This window comes from Leuciscus leuciscus, assembly GCF_965113295.1.
Source record: "Leuciscus leuciscus genome assembly, chromosome: 24".
Taxonomy (NCBI): Eukaryota; Metazoa; Chordata; class Actinopteri; order Cypriniformes; family Leuciscidae; genus Leuciscus; species Leuciscus leuciscus.
The window spans coordinates 24,492,893-24,500,291 of record NC_138723.1 but is presented as its reverse complement, the minus strand read 5'-3'; the positions used below and the strand labels follow the sequence as shown (position 1 = coordinate 24,500,291).

General features: G+C 35.7%; 1 long non-coding RNA gene across 1 annotated transcript; it reads right to left on the bottom strand.

Annotated features, from left to right (window-relative positions):
- Positions 1-493: 493 nt before the first annotated feature.
- Positions 494-6,899, bottom strand: LOC309489673. The gene is made up of 3 exons (XR_014202476.1): positions 6,508-6,899; positions 2,713-2,806; positions 494-530 (listed from the first exon to the last, which is right to left on the bottom strand). It is a non-coding gene; the product is annotated as an uncharacterized lncRNA (long non-coding RNA).
- Positions 6,900-7,399: the final 500 nt, after the last annotated feature.

Below are 7,399 nucleotides of genomic sequence, written 5' to 3'. Positions count from 1 at the left end.
AAAACACTTTTGTTTCTTTAGCCATACAGGAAGATACTCATGTTGGTGTTTCGTTTTCTTATACATTGTTTTAATTCATTCATTGTTTTATAAGGCGAAAAGAATGGTTTAGGATTTTATGTACATTGTTAAAAAAAACTTCAGCTTATACAACCAACTGATATACACACTGTGGACATGATCAGGGAAATTAATTAGCTTGCCTAAATTAAAAGTTTAGTTGTGATTTGGATGGAATGACACAATGATAATTTGTAATCCGTTTATTATGTTGTGTATTTTTGTGAACATTTCAATAAAATGCAACAGAATCCTCAGACTGGTTAAAACAGATATTCTTCATCTGACTGGGTACTGCAGTGACTAGGAACTCTCCAGTGGACTTTCTGTCTGTCTACCAGGTACAGTATATAAATACAGCTTGAATATATCTACTTGTGTTATAATGGTGTGAAGTTACAAATAATGAAAACCATTAACGCACACTTTCATTGGAAGTGTAAGTGAGTAGGGTTCGCCTTTATTCATTTCTGTGGGTGGGAAAATTACAATGTTGTAGCAGCAAAACTTCACAAAAAGAAGACATCAACATTTTTTTGCATGCAAGCCTGGAAAATGTACCCTTGACCAGAAATATATGGACATCCTCTTATAAATAATGGGTTTGGCTATTATAAAAAAAAAAAAAAAAAATGCAGATCTATATACTACAGCATACATTCCAGAGAATTTTGGGCTTTCAACATTGAGGCAACTGTTTGGGATATTTCAGCATGAAGGGTTCATATACTGTCATTTTACAATTGCTTCTTCTGGCTATCATAACAATAACTGCTCAATGGAAGAGATGCAAAGACTAAAAAAAAAACAGGTGTATTTCTACCCAGAGAGATGACCAACAACCTTATCATCTGCACTCAATTATACCAAAATACACACATAATGAAGGATGTAAAAACATTATTAAGGATTTTGAACAACAATCAAAACATTATCAATAAATAATAATAATAATATCAATAAATGATAAAGTATTTAACTTTATTGTCATTACACAAGTACGGGTACAAGGCAACGAAATGCAGTTTAGGTCTAACCAGAAGTGCAATAGCAGCAAGTGCAGGATATACAGTGGTTCCATAAGTGCAGAACATGGATATGTACTGAATAAATATAGAGTTGAATACTATTATAAACAAAAATTTACAGATAGATTTGTCCTATGAATATAATATACAGATAACTATTACTGTGAACAGAATTTACAGCTAGATATGTACTGAATATAATATACAGATGGCTATTACTATAAACAGAATTTTTACAGATAGATATGTACTGAATATAATATACAGATGACTGTTACTATAAACAGAATTTTACAGATAGATATGTACTATGAATATATATACAGATGGCTGTTACTATAAACAGAATGTGAGCATAATATACAGATGGCTATTACTATAAACAGAATTTTACAAATAGATATATGTATAAGTTAGGCTAAAATGAGCAGTATAACAATGGATTTAAAGTAGTGCAAATAAAGTTTGGACAGAAGCTATCCGAGTGAAAGTGCAGTGGAAAGTAATTGCATATTACAGTTAAAGTACGGTATTGCAAATGTATATGTAAACAGTCGGTACTGTAAATAAACAGTCGGCAGTGCAAATTGAGCATATTCCAGTCAAGGTAGTAGTGCAAGATGCATATGTAAACAGTTGTTACTATAATAACAGTCAGCAGTGCAAATGAACATTATAGTATTGCAAATAACAAAATGGAGGCAGGTGTGAGGAGGGAGAGGAGAGTCAATCAGTATATGAGGGGGATCAATGAGGGTTAGAGTTTAATAAAGAGACAGCTCTGGGGAAAAAACTGTTCTTTAGTCTGCTGGTCCTGGTCCGTAGGCACCTGAAACGCCTGCCGGAGGGCAGGAGAGAAAACAGTCTGTGGGCTGGGTGAGAGGAGTCCTTAAGGATGCTGCGAGCTCGATGCAGACAGCGTTTCCTCTGGATGTGCTCGATGGCAGGTAGTGGAGTCCCAGTGATGCGCTGGGCGGTTTTCACCACCCGCTGCAGTGCCTTGCGCTCTGCAACCGAACAGCTCCCATACCACACTGTAGCACAGTTGGTCAGGATGCTTTCTATTGCACAGCGATAGAAGTTCACCAGGATAGTGGAGGAAAGCTGATTCTTCCTCAGTGTCCTCAGGAAGAAAAGGCGCTGGTAAGCCTTCTTGACCAGGCTGGAGGTGTTGGTTGTCCAGGTCATGTCCGCCGAGATGTGGGTCCCCAGGAACTTGAAACTGGAGACACGCTCAACAGCCATTCCATTGATGTGGATGGTGTCGTGTGTGCCTCTTGACACTTTCCTGAAGTCCACGATGAGCTCCTTCGTTTTGGTGGTGTTGAGGAGCTGGTTATTTTCAGTGCACCATGTGGCCAGGTGCTTGATCTCCTCCCTATAGGCAGTCTCATCGTTGTTGCTGATGAGACCAATCACCGTAGTGTCGTCCGCAAACTTGACGATGGAATTAGATCCGTACACAGGCTTGCAGTCGGAGGTGAAGAGGGAGTAGAGAAACGGGCTTAGCACACAGCCCTGTGGTACACCAGTGTTGAGTGTGATGGACGATGTGATACTAGTGGACGTAATATAATTGGTTGAGCCATGTTCAAAGCCGTTGTAAATTAATCTACAAACATACCTGTGGCCTCATTACATCAGTATTACTGCACCGCTGTCTTGTGTTGTGCTGCAGCGTCTGTCCGTTGTTTGGCAACCATTCCACTTCTGAAGAACTACATTGCATGGCGGAAGAATATTTTGTTTATCAATAGCTTTACATTTTTGTGTCTGCGTGTTTATTTAATGTATGCAAAATAACCATTTTATAAAGGCAATAAGGCCAGTGAAGCTGTGATTTACAGTGAATTTAGAACAGAGTGTTTTAGTTGATTTAACAACAACCCTTACCTGTTCTAAATTCACTGTAAACCATGGCTTTTTGGGGCTTATTGCCTATAACAATGTATTGTTTATTACACCATTACCATTAATGTCCTTTTTAGCACAGTTCAAATCATAATTCTTTATGGGGGAAAAAAGAGTTGCAAAAATAGTTCTGCTATTGTTACAAGCCAAGGGACCCTAATCGGGTACTGTTTAAAACCATTTTTTCTTAAGAATGAACATACTAATGGCTGCTAGTGGAGCACTTACCCTCTTAAAAAAAAATATATATATATAATAATAATTCCTTTCCTTTTCCCTTAGGGAGGATCCTTGTCTGGCTTATGCTATTTTATAAAACAGTTAGTTCCAATCCTTGATTCTGATTGGTCAATAGCCGTGCTTTATTCACGATAAAACACGGCTATGACCGTTTCACCCAACGGTTCTATTTATCACTGCGCCCTTAGCAACACCCTTAGCAACCACACGTATCAACATAAACATAGAAAAAAACGTAAGAATTAAAAAGGCTAAAAAGGCTAAAAGAGATCCGCGTTAAATATCACCACAGTGGAGCCGATTGAAATGAGACAAATATTTAATGCGTGCACAATAAACGGAGATGTTCAAATAAATTTAAATAAACAACAATAAAAAAAGTATCTCTTGTTAGGCAGCATTTTAGCAACTAAATTAATAACATTAATAAAATAGATTAAAGACCTAACGTTAACTGTTATCTATCAAAATATGTGCCCTTGTGTTTTTATTTAGGCTATGTAAATATTTAGTTTAGTGTAGAGAGAAAATAACGGAATAAACAAACAAAAAAAATAACGTTTTCTCATGCTGAGAGATAATCTATGCACATTTGTGTGAGGAAATTTCACAAATATTGTGTTGTAAAAAATAAAAAGAATGAGACAAAGTTTGAGAACGGTTTGTTGTTTTTATTTGAGCTTTCATGCATATTACACATTGGAACGTTGTTTTTCACGGTCAGGGACTCTTTTTTTCTAGCGGAAGGAATGCTTTTATTGATTTAACTTCATGAAAGTTGCACTAATAATTTTTTTTTTTTTTTTTTTTTTTTTTTTTTTACACTAATATTGTGTGTGGTAACCTTTTATAAAAGCAATAAGGTACTTGAGGCAAGTGCTGTATCGTGAATAAGTAACGGCTGAAGGGGTTGCAGGCACTCCCTGCATCCTCAATAAACAAGCTACAGTTAGTCCAAAATGCCGCCGCTAGAGTTCTTACGAGATCAAGAAAATATGATCATATAACACCGATTTTATCATCACTGCATTGGTTACCTATAAAGCTCTGTATTAATTATAAGGTATTGCTACTGACTTATAAAGCCCTAAACGGCTTAGCTCCAGTCTATTTAACGGATCTTCTATCGCCCTATTATCCATCGCGCTCTTTAAGATCACTAAATTCAAGGCTTTTGGTCATACCTAGGATATCCAGAACCACCAAAGGAGGGAGAGCGTTTTCACATTTGGCTCCAAAACTCTGGAATAGTCTTCCTGATACTGTTCGTTGCTCAGACTCGCTCTCCCAGTTTAAAACTAGATTAAAGTCGCATCTCTTCAGCCAGGCATTCATATAATCCTACAGTTCAAACGACTATCCGGCCTCTAGCTCATAAATGCCAGAGGAGAACTGGCCCCCGACTGAGCCTGGGTTCTCCCAAGGTTTTTTTTTCTCCATTAGGTCACCTGATGGAGTTTTAGGACACCATTAGGTCACTTGATGGAGTTTTTCGGTTCCTTGCCACTGTTGCCTTTGGCTTGCTCAGTTGGGGATATTTTGGGGATATTTAATTTAATTTTATCAATCAATAAATTCCTCTTGAAACAAACTTTGTTGTATTCTTTTAATTTAATACTGTGAAGCTGCTTTGATACAATCTGTATTGTGAAAAGCGCTATACAAATAAACTTGACTTGACTTGACTTGACTCCGCGAAGCCGTTATTCACGATACAGCACAGCCTCTCGTACCTTATTGCTTACCTGAGCAATGCCTGCACTTTGTATTTTGAGCACTTCTTGCATTGTTTTTGCCTCTTCACGAATTTAGTCCTAATTTGTAAGTCGCTTTGGATAAAAGCGTCTGCTAAATGACTAAATGTAAATGTAGTAGATGCATGTGTGTGTATTCCTATGGCAGAGGTTGTCACAGAGGCTATCCACCTTTTCCCCTACTACTTTTTAGATTATGGGAGGCACTTATGGTTTGGAGAAGTTCCACTCAAAAACACTGAAACAAATCATTTCAAATCATAAGGTTGTGCTACAAATAATATTTTTAGTTTATTTAACCTTTAGTGGTTAAATTACGGAAATCACTGAAATATTATCACTTAATGTTCCAGTTAATGAACATTTTTGATTAAGGCAACATATGTTACACAATACAGATATATATCACTACAGTGAAATATTTTTAACTTATTTTTAATGTTCGATGGTTGAAGGGTCAGTAGAATAATCATGTTATTGTACCCAGTTTTTGAAAATGGATATTATTGCATTCACAGAGCAAACCTTTTGCTGATTGTTTACAGTTTAACAGAAGTTACTCCCATAATTTGAGCAGAGTCATGGGACAGAGGACAAGCCCTACTGCATAAAAGCTTTTTGTCTAGCAATGTTATCTATGTTGGTCTCAAACACCTTTTTGCCCCATTTAAACATCTATTTGTTGGGTTTTTTTTTTTTTTTTTTTTTTTTTTTTTTGATTGAGTAAACTTGCCTAAAGGCCAGGCAACTTAAGACAATGCTTTACTAAATCACTGACCTGAAAAGTTTAACATAAAATTTGTTCTTACATGTCACATTGATTTCTCATATTCACACATAAACACACAAACTTTTCTCATTTGTTTCTGTTGTACTGTACATGTTGTAATTTTATACAAATCAATAACTACATTTTTTTTAAGTCCAGTACTTAATCACATAACACTATTGCAAGCACCCAGAACAAGTTTGCATGGGCATGCACCACTGACATTTTCTTTGTAGATTTTCCCGAAATTCTGGTTGTATGTTACTTTTTCCATTTTTGAGCTTTTACTAAATGTATTTCCACAATAGACTTACTTGCTTAAAATATTGCTAAAACCTTTCATACATAAAAAAACATTAATAAAAGTTCGCTGTGTCAACATTCCCCATACACCACTTAAAGGCATTAATCATAAATGGTATATTTTTTCTTGCATGGGTAATAATGATGTTTGTATTCAATAAATGTCATGTTTCTATAAAGAAATTGAAAAAAAAAACTATATATATATATATATATATATATATATATATATATATATATATATATATATATATATTAGTGCAGTTAGATAAATGTTCAATATTTACTGCCAATTAGTAGTAAAAAAAAAAATATTATTTTGTAATATTTTTTTCCATCATGCATTCAACACTAATTGGCTTTGAGTAATAAATTACATAATTCCATGCAAAAGTCGGATGTTATTGAAGAAATCAAATCTGCTATGCTTTAAGGTCTTTACCGCATTCAGAGCCATTTCCTTAATGTTTCAAAACTTGCTTGGCATCCTATTTGCACATTCCTGCAAATGTTGCCAAATGCCAACCGTGACGACTGCCCTGTTGTGCCCTGCAGCTCAGTCTTGTCCGAGCCAAACAGTCTTCAGAAACATGTACTATATATACTTGCTCTCTTGGTCATTTATCTTACAGGACGTGTTATATATGCCTGTGTGATGTAAGTGGCTCAAAAGGAATTCAGAGGGTGGGGTCAAAACTTTTTCAATTATGGTAAATAATCCTATAGAATAATATAAGGGAAAACATACGTTTAAAAATTAAACGCTATTCTGAATGTTGTCAATGTCAGTAATGTATACAACCCTGCCTAAAACTAAATAAAAATATAGTCACTTTTTTTCTTTATCTCATGAGACAAAAAGTGGAGAAATATGTGAGACATTTTCAAGGTATGGTAGTGGCAAGATGTTTGTTAGGGACTGTAGTGGGAATGACCTGTACTCTGTAAAGTATATTCAGGCATTGCAATGCCCTCAGAGGGAATGAACTGTATGAAAGTACTGTCAGTAATGTGCCAAAACATATTAAAGAAGTATGCAGTAAGGCAGCTTGGCTTCATAGACTCTTTAACATTTAAAACACATTGATGAGAGGTTGACTACTTCACACCTGCTGTGTTTTAAACTGTTTTGGAATAGCTCTCATTTTGAAACTGTAAATAGCCAGAGTTCAGCAGCTCATCGAAGCTTCTCTACAGCAATAATTGATAGCCACAAACAGCCAACAACTAAGCTCTCATCACTCACAGCCCTAAATACTTTCAGGGGATATAGTGTTTAGCTCATAAATAAACAGATAAAGCAGAACATGATTTACACACAGCATATATTGTGT